Genomic DNA, 18131 nt, shown 5'->3' with positions numbered 1-18131 from the left:
GAATTATTGTCTCTCATTCTTGGCGGCTGGAAGTCCAAAGGCAAGGTATCGGCAGGCCGTGGTTTCTCCGAAGCCTGCGGCTTGCTGGCGGTGGCTGGCAGTCAGTCTCTTCTCTGTCACATGGAGCTCTGTCTCCCTCCATCTCCTCCTGTGGCTTCTGCTCCTGCTCGGAGGTGTGTCTGTCTGTCTAGGTTTCCTCTCCTTATAAGGGCTCCAGTCATATCAGATTAAGGTCCACCCTCATTCAGTCTATCCTCATCTAAATAGGATCTTCGAAGATCCTATTCACAAATGAGTCCACACCTGAAGCATTAACACCTTCAAAGATCCTGTTTACAGATGAGCTCACGCCCACAGGGCTGGGGTTAGGACTGTCTTGTGGAGGACGTGGTTCAGTCACCAACGTTGGATAAAGTAATTTGTCTTAACATTCCAACTGGAAAAAGTTTAAAAAACTGGCCAAATATAAAAGATGCATATTTGAATGCTATTAAGACAGAGAAATGAGCGTGGCATTTCAGGTCACTTTTCTCCTGGTAGCATTCTGCTGATTCTAGGAAAGGTGGATGAGAAGATGAGTAGAACTTTTGATAGACTCTTAAGGCCAGAAGAACAAAAACAGGCATTCAGAGCCCACTGAGGTGTGTTGTGTGTGTGTGTGTGTGTGTGTGTGTGTGTATGTGTGTGTGGTTGGTGCTAGCTTGGAGCCCCAAAAGTGCTACACCTCCAGAATAAATCCCAGCTTTGAAATTGTTCTGTCACTGATTAGATGGAGGTGATCTGTGACTTTAGGACCTCTAGCCACCTAAGTTTTTCATGTTCAATGTCAAGAGTCATTTAAAAAATAAAAAGAGCATAAGGAGACAAGACAGTGTGACCCAAAATGTAGAGAAACAATAGACAATAGAAAGAGATCCACAAGGGATCTTGATAATGCAATTGTTGTATTAGATAATTAAAAGAACTAAATATAATTATGTTCATGGAGAACAAAAAAAAACAGGTTTGAGAATTTCAGCAGAGAACTGAAAAAAGAGTTAAATGGAAATTCTAAGACTAAAATATATCATATGTTTAATAAGAACTCAGACAAATGAAGAGAGAATTAGTGAACTGGAATGTAGATAAGAAGAAAATACTTAGAGTGAAGCATAGAGAGGCAGAAGGAATGGAAAATACATAAAAGCCATATTAAAAATGCTCTGGTTTTTGCTGCTATGTAACTTTTGAGAATTGCGAAGGGTCTGGGATGTTTTCTTATTTGCAAGCTATCAAGCTAGCCTGTTACTGCTTTCTGGATTCTGGCAGAAGACGCAGATTCATGAGTCAGAGAGAAAAGACTCTTATTCGTGGCACAGCAAGCAGTGTGCACTCTATATCGTGTTAGTTCCCCTTGCCCTCCAGGTCTCATGGCAGCGACACAGAGGGGTGCAGGTGGATGCTGTGCACACAGTGAAACTGAATTTGCATTGCAGCTGGGGAACAGTGAGCTTGGGGAATTTAACCCCTTTTATGGTAAACCTACTCTGTGTCCAGAGAAAAATGGTACCTTATTTCTCAAGGTTGCTTGCTGCAGTATGACTGAGAAATGGCCCAGGTAGAGTGGTCAGGACCTTGCATTCTTGACACACCCAGCAGGAACGAGCAGGATACTCAGGGCCTCTCCAAAACGTAGTGGCGTAAAACAAAGCCTTTTCTGTGCTCATGCTTCTTAGTGTCAGGAATTCAGTCATGGCACGTGAGGTTTGGCTTGTTCATGCTTCACAGTGTATTGAGCTTCACCTGGGGCCATATGTTTGGGGCTTGGTTCTTTTCCACATATCGTCTACAGGGTTGGAATATCCAAGATGGTTCCTACAGTCAAATGTCTTGTTCCAGGGCTGGGATCGTTAGAATTTCTGGGTCTGGCTAGCCTGTCTGCCTCCCATGGCAGCTGCCTACCCCCAGAGCAAGTGTTACAAGACAGAGTGCTCGAGAGCTAGGAATTGTGAGAACATCTAGTCTTTTAAAGTTTGAGCCTGGGAACTGGCTCCATATTCTGTTGGTCAGTTATGTCAGACAGTTTGCTCACGTTCAAGGGGAGGAATGCATGGACCCTGTTTGGGAGTAGGGTCAAAGAATTTTTATCTTCCGTCTTTAATCTGACATGATTTTTACAAAGGTAATTTAGCAGTCCCCCAAGGAGAGGAGAGGGAGAATTTAGCAGAGTCAGTATTTGAAGAGATAATAACTGAGAAGTCTCTAAAACTTCGTAAAAGACTTTAAGTCGCAGGTTCAAGAAGCATTATGAATACCAAGCAGACTAACATAAAAGAAAACTACACCTAGGTATGTCATAGTAAAACTGTGAAAACCAGAGTAAAAAAGACAATATATAAAAGTCAAAGAGAGAGAGAGTGAGCGAGCGAGAGAGAGAAATCATGTTACCTTTAAAGGAGCAACTATGAGATTGCCAGAAACAGATTCTGTTTAATTTTTAACAGAAATAATGAAGCTAGAAGATAAAAGAAAGATAGCTCCGAAGTGCTGGAAAAAGTAACTGCCAAACTATAATTTCTTTCTTTTTAACATGTAATCTTAGGTACTGACACTATTTTTTCTTGGTGTGAGACTCCCGCAGGTGAAACCTCTGGGTTGAAGAGGGTGTATATCCTTAATGTTAAAAGACAGAGTTACAGTGTTTTCCAAGGAGGCTGTCACAATTTACACTTCCAAGAGCAGTGTATGAGATCAGCTTTTAGCCCTGCTTCCCTGTCATTAGTAAGGAAGAGGACAATTCAGACAGACAGAGACTTAATGGAATGTGGATGTTCTGATAAATTTGTTCAGAAAGTCATTCACACTCATATGTAGTCACAGCACATCAGTGATCTTTAAAAATAACTAGTAAAAGGAAAAAAGGGCAGTTACGGCTGCCGTCTACAATTTTAATGTTTGATTTTTGAATGATAAGGAAAAGCTGAAATTATATTCCTCTATTCTCCTAGAGAATTGGGGGGAAAAAACACTTTCCCACTTGTTATGTAAGGCCAGCATAGCCTTGATAACTAAAATTTGTAAGGACATGACAAGAACAGAAATTCCAGCCAGTGTTGGTCATGAATACAGATGAAACTTTGTAAATAACCTGTTATCAAATGTAATCCAATGATATATCAGAAGAATAATATATTTTGACCCAAGTTTTATTTTTCCAGGAATGAAAAGGGTATCTTGCAGAAAACATCATATTTATTGGTATGATATTAAAACTTTGTCTCTGAAATGAGAAGTCAAGAATATCCTTTATGCTCTTTCTAGTCGGTATTGTTTTGGAGGTCACAGCCAGTATCATAAATGGCACAATGTCAGTTGAATATTCATATGGGAAAAATGAATCTTGACTGCCTATTTCACACCATACGTGAAAAAAAAATTGAATTTTGGTACATTAACTTTGTCAAATTATGCTGATAAGTGAGATAAAAAGAGGAATGAGAATTTATTTAGTAATGTGGAGGGCACTGGTGGTGGTGGTGGTGGTGGTTGGAGAATCCTGATGATTGGGGTGAATTTAAGAGAGAGTAGGACAAGAAGAAATACATATGGCAAGCACAGACACTCTTTGAGAGTTTTGCTGAAAAGGAAAGGAAAGAACAGAGGCAGCTGGCAGGAGGAGTAGAATCAGTAAATCTAGACATTCATAGGAAAGCTTAGAAAACAAAAAGATCTGGTCACTGGACATTTTTAAATTCTGAAATAAATACTTCTTGGGTCAAAAAGCAAGTGGAAACTGATTTTGCAGACTATAAAAAATTATGATTAAAGACTACATATGAAATTCAGCTAACGCAGTCCTTACAGAAAAAAATCACCACCTTAAAAATACTTATATTCATAAATAAGAAAGAATGAAATAAGTGAATTAAGTAGTCCAATTCAAGAAGTTAATAAAGAACAGCAAAGTACACCTAAGAAAAGGCGAAGAAAGAAATTAGTAAAGATAAACAAACTCAAATTAATGAATTAGAGGACCAAAAAGTAGAATTACTAAATAAAATAAGAGCTAGTTCTTTATAATAAAATAAACTGCTAGCTAACCTAACCTAATCTAATGATAAAAGTAAGATAAGATGAATACTCAAAATAAATATTCAGGGAGAAGCACTACAGATATAAAGAAAATTAAACAATCACAAGAGACTACTTTGACTCTAAAAATCAGTTTGAATCGCTGTATGACATGGATAATTTCAAAATTGTAATTTACCAAAACTGAATGTGGAGAAGATAGATAATCTAAACCAACAATACTTGAAGTGTGATCTGGGGTCCTCAAGATCCTTTTGGATCTTTGAGGTTAAAACTGAAACATTATTTGCCATTTTCACTCTCATTTTCAAGTGTACAATGGAGTTTTCCAGAAGCTACATAATGTATGATATCACAGTGAACACAGAAGCACATATGAGAATCTTAAAGAAACTTGTGAAAATATAAAACAGTACCACTCTTCTCATTATCTTCCTTTGGTTTTGAAAAATCTAATTATCATTTAAAAAAATTTGTTAACATGTACTGGGTTTATTTTTTTTTAAATAAAATAATATTTTTAATTTTGTTTTACTTTCTATCATGGTAAATATTGATAGCAACAACTCATATATACAGAAGTTCTTTGGGATAGCCACTAATTTTTAAGTGTGTCATGGGTTCTTAAATACTAACATTTTAGAGAAAATTGCAAACAAGTTACCTCTAAAAAAGCCTGAGGTCCAGAGATATTACAGACACATTCTTCACAATCTTTAAGAGGCTGATAATTAACTTTAAAGTACTTTAAACACTTTCAAATTACAGAAAATTTTGATGTTATTTTTACAACACGAAACTTTTAGGAAGTAAATAGAATACTCTCAGTTTGTCAATGAAAAATCTTTAAAAAATATATTAAAAACAATTCCAACAACATAAAGAGAAAAACAAACAAACAAACAAACAAACCGTAGCCCTAGTGGGGTTTGTTTTAGGGAGGAAAGCAAGGATGATTCAATATATATTTTTTCTGCAGTAATATACTAGAAACCAGTAACGTGGGTTGCTCCCAAGCTTGATAACATGGATGGAAAGAGACTTTTTGTTGTCTACCTTCTGAATTTTTATTCATGTGAATTTATTACTCATTGAAAAATTCAAATAAAATGAAGTTGTTTTTTTTTTAATGTTTCAGTACACATGAGTAGGAATATCATTCAGGGTTTTGCAGGGAAATAGAGCCAACAGAATGTATGTATGTATGTATGTATGTATGTATGTATAAACACATACATACATAAATAGGTTTATTATAAAGAATTGACTTACGCAGTTGTGGGGCCTGCAAGTTTGAATATCTAGGAGAAGCTGAAAGCTGGAAAATTATAGTGAAATTGATGTTAAATTCTTGGGAGTTGAAGTACTTAGGCTGTAAACTGAGGATGAAGTTGAGGGTAAATAGTCTTGAGGCAGAATTCCTTCTGATCTCTGGAGCCCTCAGCAACTAATTGCTGTTAAAGACTCTAAGGGATTGAATGTTCTGAATATTATGGAGGGTAGTGTTCTTTACTTACAGTCAGTTGATGTAGATGTTTATCCATTATCCAGTCTACAAGATACCTCCACAGCAACTTTTAGGCCAGTGTTTGATCAAACAACTGGACACGATAGCCTAGCCAAGTTGACACATAACCTAGCCAAGTTGACACATAAAATTAACAATAACTGTAGGGAAGTCAGTAAAAGAGTTAAGCCTAATGGTATTAGTATAAAGAAAAACACAGTTGTGTTTGGAATCTTTGGTATATTCCTGTGTTTTCATTGAAGTAAGTGATCTAGAATATTTGAAAAATACAGTTGTTGGCAAGTATTGAAAGTTTTAAATAGGGGACATGATGGGACTTTTTGGTGGGGAAATAAATTGTTGGAAGTAATCCCTAATGGAATGAAAATTATTAGGAAATCCTGAGCAAGTAATATAAAATCTAAAGGACAAGATGATAGGAGACCAAACAATGATGGTAATAAAGATAAATTGGTTAAAAATTCCTTCTAAGAGTTAAAGATGCTCTGATTGAATAAAACATGAAACCTAATGACAAAGTACAGTTGAAAATAATATGAAGCAGTACCAGGTTACGAATAGGGTCTGAGAATTCACACTTATATTCCAATCTACTGATGAGTAACCTCTGTAGTACAATGTCTTGGAGTAATGGCGGCCACTCAGCTGAAGGGGCAGCGGATTGCCCTCCCCCTCGTGAAGGGCCACAGATGTCTAAGACTCTAGGCTGTAGTTGCAAATTGGCCACCACTGTAGAAGTGGTCCCATAGTTATTACAAAACAAAAAATTCTCTCTGTAAGCCAAGATGATAGTATAATTTGGTGGTGGTTTTTTTTTTTTTTTTAACAGACCGAAAAAAAATGAGTTATTTTCCTACTGTTATAATGGGTTCTGTTATCACTGTTCAGAATCCTTAAAAGACATTTAAAAATCCAGTGTGTTTTGTGAACTGGGATCCGATCTGAGTGGGGTGGGCATGTGCCCTTGCTGGGAACAGAGCCCCGGGTGATCCGTCTTCAGACCTTCTACTCTGCCTACTGCCCTCCTTGTCTCACTTCACCTGAACTGGTTCTCTGCAGGAGTCAGCTTGTAAAGCTTTTCCTTAATTTAACCTAAGGCTTGAATGTAGGCTGTTCTGGTTTGCTAAAGCTGCCAGGATGCAAAATACCAGAAATGGACTGACTTTATAAAGGGGGTTTATTTGGTTACAAAGTTATAGTCTTAAGGCCATAAAGTGTCCAAGGTAAGGGGGTACCTTCAGTGAAGGATGGCCAATGGCATCCGGAAAACCTCTGTTAGCTGGGAAGGCACATGGCTGGCATCTGCTCCGGAGTTCTGGTTTCAAAATGGCTTTCTCCTGGGACGTTCCTCTCTAGGCTTCAGCTTCTCTCCAAAATGTCACTCTCAGTTGCTCTTGGGGCATTTGTCCTCTCTTAGCTTCTCTGGAGCAAAAGTCTGCTTTCAAAGGCTATCTCCAATATGTCTCTGTAAGCTTCAGCTCTTCTCTCAGCTTACATTCATTCTTCAAAGTGTCCCTTTTGACTGTAGCAAGCTCGCTCCTTCTGTCTGAGCTTATATAGTGCTCCAGTAAACTAGTCAAAGCCCATGCTGTATGGGTGGGGCCATACCTCCATGGAAATTATACGGTGAAAGATCTCGCCCACAGTTGAGGGAGCGCATCTCCGTGGAAGCTTCCAGTCAAAAGTCTCCAACCCAATCAACACCAATACGTTTCCTGCCCACACAAGACAGCTTCAAAGATAATGGCATTCTGGGGGACATAATATATCCAAACCAGCATATCAGCCCTGTAGAGCATGAGCTGCTGCAGACTTCATGACCAGGAGGAGTGTAAGGCAGGGTTTCCTGAGAACAGGGCATTTCCTTTTCCCCTCGCACTTATTTGAACACATAAGGAGTTTATTTGTGTGGAGGGCAAAGTTGTTCTTCTGTATGCCTACTTTTAGGAAGTATCCTTTGGATTAAGAAGCCTGTGACTTGTGCCACAAACCCATTCACACCTCCTGTAATCTCTGAGTTGGCAAAGGCACCTACACCCTAAGGAATTCTTCAGGATGTGTTTCAGCCTTCGGAAGTACGGAAGCACTGAAAAGATTAAAATGTGCACTTTCCCTTGTATATAATTTTAAATGATTTTATTTTCATGACACACAAATTACTGGCATACTGAAATCAGAAGCTTCTTTCTAGATTTTGATTGCAAAATTCTGGATGGGTATATTAAATTCATTGAAGCTAAAATTTGTTTTGCCTACAATCATCCTAACGCACTTTTTCTGTGCACCTCTTTGCTTTTACCCTAAATTGACTATTAATTTCCCTGTTGTGAAATTCTTGTCTCTTTCTGCTCTTTCGTTAAGTCCAGTCTGTCATTAAATCCCATGTATTTTGCATCCTTAAATAGGTGTCATATCCTTCTCCTTTCTGTTTTCCCTTGTCTCATGTTCTTGATCCAGACCTTCATCCCCCACCACCTGGGATCATTCTCATGTTTTCATAACCATTTCCTTTCTTTTAGGGTTTCTGTCTGCAATTCATCCTCTACTCTGTAATGAAGGTTGGGTCTTTCTGAAGAGAGGAGAAGTTTAAAAATACAGGGAAAAATGGGTATCAACAGTTTAAAGACATACTTTATGCTATTAGCATATTTATTAAAACTATTACTTATCTGTAATTGTGTTTCTTCTATGTACTATACCTGTGAAGTCCTAATGATTTTTATTTAGGTGCTAGAATAGTTTTATCTTATTTCTGGATTATGATTTTTCTTCATGTGGAACATAATTGTGTTAACTAAATTTTTCAAAAATTTTTGGAAAATTTTTGGAAATTAGATGTCTACACTTCAACATTGAGCTTTCTTTTAAGATTTCTGTGTGTATGGTCTGTTTTAAACGGCATTACAGATTTTCAGTATCAAGATGCCTTCTCCTGTGATCAGCTAGACTCCAGTTAGGGAATAGTTACAGGCCCCAAAGTTAACAAGGAGGACTTCAACAATAGTTTTATTATGTGGATAGTGCAGTTTTTTTCTGCCGGAAGCAGACTCTGTGAGCTTTCATGGTTTAGATTGTTTTTTATCATAAACCCTTATTTTCTTAAGGCTTGTTAAGTTTATATATCTTCATAATAGGATTTGCTGTAGACCTGATTACAGCAAATTCTGGTGTCACGAGTCTTTCTGAAAGAATATAAACAGACAAGAAAATCAGTTAAACATAAGAAGCCGTTAAATACAAGAAACAATGTTCAACCTCACTACTGAACAAACAAAAAAATTCCTGTCAAATTTAGTAAGTTTTAAAGATCAGTTAAGGTGCTGGTGTTTAGTAGTTCAATTTTGCAGACTTTCTAGAGGGCAATATGTATCTAAAACTTTAAACCATTTTTTTCTCTTTGATTTCACCACTGGAAATGAATGCAAAGGGAACAGTTATATAAATGTTGATATATGTGCAAAAATATTCATTTGGGCATTGTTCATATAGGAAAATGTATTAAATTGTGGTGTTGTTCACTGAAGTATTTGGGGATAAAATACTGTAATGTTTGCAACTTACCCTCAAATGTTCAGAAAAAAGAATTATGTATACACACACACACACTGCAAAATTAACAATGGCACATCTTGGTAAAGGGTGTATGGGTATTCCTTATACTGTTTTATTTTTTTTTTACATTTTATAAGTTTGAAATTGTCTCCAAATTAAACCATTTTTAAAGTATGGTATTATTAAATTGAATTTATATTCAGACTACATATTTGTTAAATTAACTGATATTAGATCAGTTTTGTGGTCGTTTATAAAGAATTGAGGTGGTTCAGTAGTTCAAACTTTGTGAAGACATTTTGAAGCTTGTGTTTGTGGTTATAGAGGATAGAGGAATTTTGATCATGACTCCTCTTTTCCAAGAAGTTTTTTCCCCCAAATCTGGTATAGATCTGTAGTCGAGGTTAGTCTGGCAGCTTAGTTGCAATGACTCTGCTTTAATTGATAAATTCTGCTAAAATTTTTGTTTTTTCTGAAATGGATGTATCACACAGAAGCTTTTTTCCTTAACTAGCTTTTTGTGGCTCTTTGATATTTTTAGTGGGCTACTCATGCTAACCTCTTCGAATTTATCAAATTTTATAAATTGGTGTTTGGGACAAGAAATAAAAAAAATCCCTCCACATACTTTCTGTCACTAAAGGGGTTGTCTGAAGCATTCTTTACCTTTGTTTGTATTCTTATTGGATTAACTAAATCTTTAATATTATAGAATAAAAGATGATATTTATCATACATATTTACATAGTTTATGAGTTTGAGAAAAAGATATTCACATAAAGGAGTCATTGTTGACATCCTCAGAAGGTTAGGATCCTGTATTTCAGTTTAGGATCACCAGAAACCCTTGGGGTATTGTTTTGAAATAATATTCTTTTCTCTGGGGAGTGTTCCATTTCTCAAGTTAAATAGACCATGCATATCAGTAGGAATTATCACACATAATCTTTATTCATTACTTTCCTATAGGATGGGTTTGTATTTATGAAATTTGGAAGATCATAGCTCTGTTAAAATTTTTGGTTGTTCATTATATTTTTATTCAACCTGAGAGGAAAGCACAGTTTCTGGTCATGGAGTTGAACACCTGTCACAAGTAATCCAGGAATGATTTATTTAGGTAACAAAAGGCTAATATTGATGTTTCATATGAAGTTCAACTTCTTAGCCCCTTGTCTGTCCCCCAGAGCTGTGCATGGAATCTTGTAATGGTCTTAAGGATTATGGGATTGGCAGCAAATCCAGCAACTAGCTTTTCTAAGTGGTTATTTTATTTTTCTTTGTCTTAAGTGTTAGCCAGACTTAATTGGCCAGTTTCTGAGTGGGCAGATGATTCGTTTCTGACAAATAATCGAAACTGAAAATGTTGGCATTAATACTTCTGTAAGACCCACAGAGAACCTTCAGCTCTTACCCATTTTTAAAAGACTCCTATCTCTCAGACCCACCCTCTCTCTGGGTCTTACCTCCACCAAGTGGCAGAGCTCTGGTCCTCCTGCATTGAATAAACTAATTTTTGATGCCCTTCAATCAAGTAATTTTAGCTAATTTAATCTCCTAACACAGTGAAAATTCACAGTGGAAGTTTGAGACACTTATAACAATGAACAATAGAGCACTAACAACTTGAGTGAACAAAATAATGGGGAGTAGAAAAGGGAGGAAGGGAAAAGAGTGGGGATAAGAGGAGGAGGAGAGAAGAGAGTTTTGATTGATTAGGGAGCAAGACACTGTGGAGCTGCAGTCTGACATCAGAGTGGCTGGCACCCAGGGCACCCAGAGCTCTGTCTCCCCGAGTTGGGCTCCTTTTGCTCCAGAGCCTCCTTCTTGAAGGTGACAGCTTCTCACCAGGCTTTCTCAGGATTCTGCTTTCACTCAACATTGTAGCGATTTCCAGGAGAGTTCTCATTTCCTTCTTTTGAATAATGTGGCCTCCTACGGTAGGCTGAGTTCAGAGACCCACATAGTCTCACACAGATTTTTCTCTGTTCATTCAGCTGGCTGTATACTTGGTCTCTTGAAAGAAAATATTTTAGTCTTATAGTAACTGAACTTGATGAAAATGAATTCCATGTTGACTTTTGTCTGATATTCATCTCATTCTCTTATATTGTAGCCTAGTAGTTCTCAATCTTAGGCTTTTAGTCTTTTTATTCCTGGTCTCTGGCAACCTTTGGCTTACAGTAGAGAGTCAATAGACTGTTGTTGCATTGAATTGACTAAAGCTGTATATTTTGTATCAGTTAGCTTTTGTAATGCCCTATTTGTAGTTCTTTAAACATAATTTGTATTAATTGTTAACCAGGTTCGGTTCTTAACCAGTGTCTCATGTTGTCTTTATTACAATGGTCCACCATGGAAACATACCAGACTCGCCCTAAAGCTTCTCTTAGACCTTCATAAGCATTTGATCTGGTATTGCTTCCTAACAGGGCTGTGTTAGGAAGCTGGTTCACTGGGTTCATACTTAGTTACGTGATCAGGGAAAATAATCTGTTTCTTTGTTTATTTTGAGTTTCAAAGCTCATGCCGTACTAGTTTTGTGGTCTTGGGCCATCTCAGGCTTTAATATATAGTAACTGCCATACAAGGGTAAATTCTCTTCTCTTCTGTAGCTTTTAATGCTTTTCTTCTTCACGTTACTCATAAAGATCCTTTGGTGGTGCATTTTTCTTTTTATAGTGTTTTCCTTCTTATCTTAACTTCTCTGCTGTGCGTGGTCATTACTTTCCTATTCACAGAAAAAAACATTTTTTGGCCAGTGTTTGGCCTGCTTAGGTGGCTACCCATCATTTATAATTTAGTCGCTTGTTCAAACTCGAACTTGCCAACCTGGGCTCAGCAGAGGTGATATTACAGACTAAGGTCATATTCTGTCTGTTGTTTCTATTAAATTTTAGTTTGTTTCCAATCATTCATTTGTCTTGGCATTATTTCTGGTTGTTCTGTTCCAAAACAACATCTAGATACCACAGGAAACAAAAATCCTGTGTCCTTTCCCCATTTTCTCTATCACGCATGCTCCTCCTTTCTGTAACGGTCCCTTTACCAGCGGAGATTAGCATGGCCTTGTAGAATTACATTAGGGAACTGAGCATTTGAGAACCACTAAGTCTTTGCTGTACAGTTGAAAGAACAGAATATTCTATCAGCTCTAACATCGTAGCATAAATTAGGGAACTGATACAGATTGAACCTCAATCTTAATACAATTTAATGATAGTTTAAATCCACGTGTGCTTTGTGGGATTGGAGAAATTGGGACCTTCTGGAGATTTAACTTAAGGATTTATTTTGAACATTACATTTTGAAAGACATGCTGCATTAAGGCCTTGTATTTGTTCCTGTCCTTTCTCACCTCACTAATAAGAGAACTCAGAGTTTAATGAACAAGGAGCTATATGTTCAAGTCTTGAGTTTAAGCATATGAGGAATCCAATATATGACATAGCCCAGCTCTGAAGAGTAGTCTTTTTAAAAGGCTTTACACCTCTTATCAACTCCTGTCAAAGTGAATGTTGAATTCTGCAAACTAAGGTTATAAGGATTGTTTAAGGGAAAGAATATTGTTGTATGTTTTATTCTTATATTAACATTGGTCTAAATTTTAGATTGAGTAGCTCATATTTTTCTTTGTTTTGTAATAAACTTTGGACTATCTATGTATTCATCTTAAGGTAATGAAGCTCTGTACACATATTAATTTTAAATCTTCTAAATGTGCATGGTTATTCCTGCAGTACATAATATGGCACTGGACTTCAGGATGATACACTGTCATGAAAAAAAATTGGATTTTTGTTAAAATCAATAGTGCCAAGTCAGTCACATGTTTAAAACACTTGGTATGTATAATAATAACTGTAATTATTTTTAAGAGCTTACCCTTTGCCAAAAAAGTGTGCAAAGACATGTCACACATATCTCATTTAACCTTTATAAGAGTCAGGTTAGGCCTACTTTGCAGATGAGGAAACTAAGAGTCAGAGACCTTAAGTAACTTGCCTTATGTCACACAGCTAGTAAACAGGGCAGAGCTGGGATTCAAACTCAGGTGTGTCTAGCTTCAAATCTTTTGTTTTTTTCCTTCTGCTTTACTGTATCTTCATGTCAGTGCATGTGACTCTACTAAAAACCATTGCACTAAGCATCTAATTTTTTTTTTCATTTATTCATGCATGCTGAAACTAAAAAATTCTTCCAAGAAAACTTGCCCCATACATGTAGGATAAATGTAATTGTTCAGTGTCAACAATAAGCTTTTAGATATGGCTCTCATTCTTTTTCAGGGAAACTAGGAGAAAGAAAGGGAAGGTTTAAGGAAGAATTAACAGCGTATAAATGTCTTCAGAGTTTTTATTTTATCACAGTTAACCATGACTTTGGCTTAGATGAGAGATAAGATTTTATAGCACTGAATTAAACAAGCACAAATCTCTAAGGGAAATTCACGATTTCCATCACTTTCTTGGCTTCGTGGTAGCAGATGCCATGACTGCACGGCTCCCTCTTGTGGGCCATTGAAGCAAATAGTGGTCACGTCTCAGGATCCCACGGCTTTTGTTTTAAAGACTTGTCTAAGATCACTTGAAATCTTCTGCCGTGCCATTTGGTTGACAGAGAATCAGTGAGAGATTCTGCTTGAGTAATATTGCTTGAAGTGTGATGACTGTCCTGCCTTTTTGTTTTCTTAACCTGTATTTCCATTCTCTTCCAAGTATCAGCAGGGAAAAGCAAGAAAAAACATTGCTTCTAAATTCTCCTGCTATCTTATGTTTTATTTTTTTGGCTCAGAGAAGCTAAGAATGGATAACCAGAATAATTTTATGAGATGTGATTCTTATGGGTCATTAGATAACAGTGCTCATTTAATTCTGGTGGAGGCTGATCAGCTGATTCCTGGTCTCACCGTGAGGTAATGGGAAATTTTAGAAGAGAGCCAGCAGTGCCAACAGCTTTTGAATAGTAACTTGATTAGTTCACTGAGCCATGGTGGCTTTCTAAGCTGGATTGGAATGTAGGTAACCATGCAAACTAGAACAAGCCTGGGACTTAAAATAAATGGTCGGACTTGACGGAATCTGGACTTCAGTAAAGACAAGTTTAATCTATTGTATATTATGCTGTAAAATAAGTAGTAGAGAGCATCACGTTACAGACTGAGCAAATGAGAAAATTGGGAATAGGATCAGGTTTTGTGTAATAGGGCCATAGGCTGAAGTTTTTGCATTGAATGAAAAAGTATGAGTGATATTCTCAGAGTCACATTTCCCTGTTCCCAGTTCCCTGTATATCCTCTTCTATATATTCTTTAATGATACTGATTATTCAGCTTGATATCCTTTCTTCTCTTTAATGACCTTTGCTTGCTTGTTTCATTCAGGTTCCTCTCTAACCAGGCTGACTGAAAAGTTGGGTGCAGCCTTCCCAGTTTTCCTCTTCTTTGTTCCAGAAAATAGGTCTTTAGGCCTTTTCATTGTAAGAATTTTAATTTCATTAAAATTAAGTAGTAATCACTATTGTGAAGCATTGGGGAGGAAAAGCAAACATGAAGAAGCTAAAAATTTCCCACAGTCTTAAAATTATATCATTAAGGATTTATAGTTTCTGATCCTTTTTCTTAGATCATATTTGGATACCATTCTAAGACGGTTCTGGAAAACCTCACGTTTTCTCTTAAAAAACTTAACTTCTCCACTTTGGCGGTGTGTTTTAGAAGTCATTGAAATGTGTTTCTATGAATTATTCTGCATCTGACGATACATTCTAGGGGCATTGACCGTGTGTGCAAAGATTTCCTTACAAGGATGTTTAATACAGAATTATGTGTAAGAAAAATAAGAGTTAGAAACAGCCTAACAACAAAAAGGTTAAGCAAATTATAATTTCATAGAGTTCTATATGGCTAGTAAAAAATTAATGTGTTTTATTGACAGGAAAAGATGTTCATGAACTCCTAATTGAGAAAACTTACTGAACACTTTCGTAGATGAAGGAAAACTTACAATATATACACCCATATACATTTATACAGTAATTCACAGAGAACTATCTAGAGTGCCACGGTAGTAAGGACAGCTAAGCCATCCCAGGCACCTTCTCCCCACGGTTAGAGCCGGGCTCAGCAGAAGAGAAGGCTTGGAGCAGCTAATCCTGGATGGAAGACCAGGACAAACATGCTTAATGGGAGGGCACTCACCCTGAAGTATGAAGCTGAGTATCCCTTACTTGCCCTGTCAGGTCTAGGATCTGGGTTGAACAGGGCTGGAGTGGAGTCTCCCAACCCAGTTTGCTTTTGAGAAGTGGCCGAGGCGTATTTGCCAGAAACAAGTCTGTGTCTGTGGTAGCAGAGGAGGGGGCTGTGTGGGTAGTAAGAGGGACCCCCTACCTTCTCCAGCACCTCACCCCATCCCCAGTAAGAACTCAGTACAGGAGTTGGTCCAGGAGAACTCAGCCTATTCAGTAACAACTCATTTTAAATAAAGGCACTGGCACATCAGATAATTTAACGGTCAAAATAGTGGAAGAGTGCAGTGAACTTAACAGTGACTGAAAATCACTTAACCTAAAAAGACTGCCATGAAACCGATGAAAACCCATCACCAAATTTTCTGTCACTCATTTTTAAAACAAAGAAACAATAGCTTCACCACGAAGCACAAATTCAGTAACTCGGGGAAGAGCTAACAAGACAGCAAGAGGAGCTGAAAGATGTACATTCAGAATCAAGAAATAATAGAAGGCAAATTTCAAATATATCACAGCAATGAAGGCCAATTTGGAAAGGATCACAAGGTAGAAGGTGCACTACAGAAAACACTGTAAGGGACATAGTGAATAGAAATGAGAAAAGCAAACAAGACACCAGGCAAATAATTAAAAAGGGTTTAAGAGATCGTGAGCTTCAGGAGGCAGGCCATCCGAGGAGATTGGACATTGTCAGTTTGGAGTCTCCAAATAAGAAAACTAAAATAGCACAGAATAAATAGAGCTATGATTCAAAAAAACTTTAAAGAAGTAACAAAAAATTTAAATTTATATATTTAAAGAGCACACATGTACCAGGGAAAAATGATCCAGAATGGTTAACACTGAGACAGATCCTAGTAAAATCGTTGGACTTAAAAAGTAAAGAGGTGAGTTCTGTGGCTAACCACACAGAAAGACCAAGTCACTTCTAGGAAAGAAAATACCAGGGTTGCCTCAGATTTCATGGATCTCAGTGCCAGAAGACAATGAACCAACCCCTTCAAAAACCTCAAGGAAGGAAAATGAGAGCCAGAAATTTTATATTCAAACTGTCCTTTGACTACAAAGACTACAGAAGGAAGTTTTGAACATCCAAGAACACGAGCTGTGTTCTTTTTATGAGCCCTGCTTGAGGAAACTACTAGAGGATGAACCTAAGCAAACCAAAAGATAACTGGAAAGGCCATGGTAAAAGTACTTGTAATGTTGAAAATACTAAATTCTAGAGCTAAATCTAAAATTAAAGTGGGGATTAGGGTGGAAAGGAAAAAAGGTAGATGTTATATGCCCTGATAAGCGAAAAAAAATTGGAGAAGTAAAGGATATAGAATGATTTCCTTGTGTGTAACTGAAAATTAAAGTATGATGGAAAACTGACAAATCAAGTAGTAGAAATAAAAGCGCATTTATAACAAAACAAAGGTATTTTTGCAAATTATAAAATTGTGGCAATGTCCTTCAGTAGGGGACTGGTTAAATAGATAATAGTTCATCCACATGATAAAGTATTTTATAACCTTATAAAAGAATGAAGAAGCTCTCTACTTACAGGGAAAGAGCTCCAACATCAATTAAAAAGCAAGATGCAGAACAGGTTGTATAATATGCTGCCACTTATGTAAAAGAAGTAGAAAAATAATACATAATATTTTTTGCATACATTTTATCAGAAAACTCAGGATTTATAAGAAAGGTGATCATTTGAGGGGAGGGCTGGGAGTTGGCTGGATGGGGTGGAGGGTGAGACTTTCAATGCGATTCTTAATTACTTTTTTTTTTTTTCATTTTTGAACCATGTGAATACATTGCTTATTCAAAAATTAAATTAATGAAAAAAAAATCCAAAATCTCCCTAAGTTCTGGTTCTATATTAAATCTTAGACTAAGCTTTTTGGGGTAGTTTTAGTTTCATCTCTGCAAGGTCTTGTGGGATTTTCAGTTCTTTCTCAAATATAATCTTCTTAGGTATTGGCTTGTACGAGGCCCTCAGACTCCTCTGGGTGACGAAGACGTTTTTCTCTGAATGGTCTGTCATTTTCTCTGGGTAGATTCTCTGTCCTTAGTTTGTCTGTGAAATAACCAGGAATTGTTAAGGCAGTTCTATCATTAAGTAAAGGTCTGTTCCTTATCCTGTTGTGTAAATTTATTTATGGGGTTAGTCTTCCCAGAAGGCATTTGGCTCCTATAATGAGCACGCATTGTCCTTTGCATCAGTATCTGATGTGCATCTCAGCTTAACAGAACTCTTGACAACAAGTCTCAACTTCAGGGCTCTGTGAAACAGAAAACAAGATATGAACTATTGTTAATGTTTTTTAGTTAAGGAAAATGAAGTCACCTAGAAAGTAGGAGCAAGAAGGGGGAGGATACAGCCATAATCTCGGTGGATTGGGCCCTGGCTCCCAAGCAGAGCCAGCTGACCAAACATGGAAGGGAGAATCCTGTGGTGTTGAAAATAGGGAACTACATATGGATCAAATTGCTGGAGTTTTCCTCCTCAAATGGGACTAATTCATCTTTTGGCTCTTATGCAGTTGTCCTCCCAAAGAGATTCTCAGGGTTACTTTAAGGATGCATTAGTTTGGACATATAATTTGAAACAGTAATCCTGCTAGAAATGTGTACACGTGCACACACACACACACAATGCAGTGTAATTGCCAGTGATTTAAGATAAATTGAAGGAAATGCTCACAAAGTGGTGCTCATGACCTTGAACTTTTTTAAGGT

The 18131-nt window shown here is 37.1% G+C and overlaps 1 protein-coding gene across 7 annotated transcripts in view; it reads left to right on the top strand.

Moving 5' to 3' along the window:
- The window catches only part of PDE7A (phosphodiesterase 7A), a 145488-nt gene that overhangs the window by 77425 nt on the left and 49932 nt on the right, over nucleotides 1-18131 (top strand). The window lies entirely within an intron of this gene.

Source organism: Choloepus didactylus, chromosome 14 (genome assembly GCF_015220235.1).
Source record: "Choloepus didactylus isolate mChoDid1 chromosome 14, mChoDid1.pri, whole genome shotgun sequence".
Classification (NCBI taxonomy): Eukaryota; Metazoa; Chordata; class Mammalia; order Pilosa; family Megalonychidae; genus Choloepus; species Choloepus didactylus.
The sequence above is the reverse complement of the archived record's forward strand: the minus strand, read 5'-3'. Positions and strand labels throughout refer to the sequence as shown.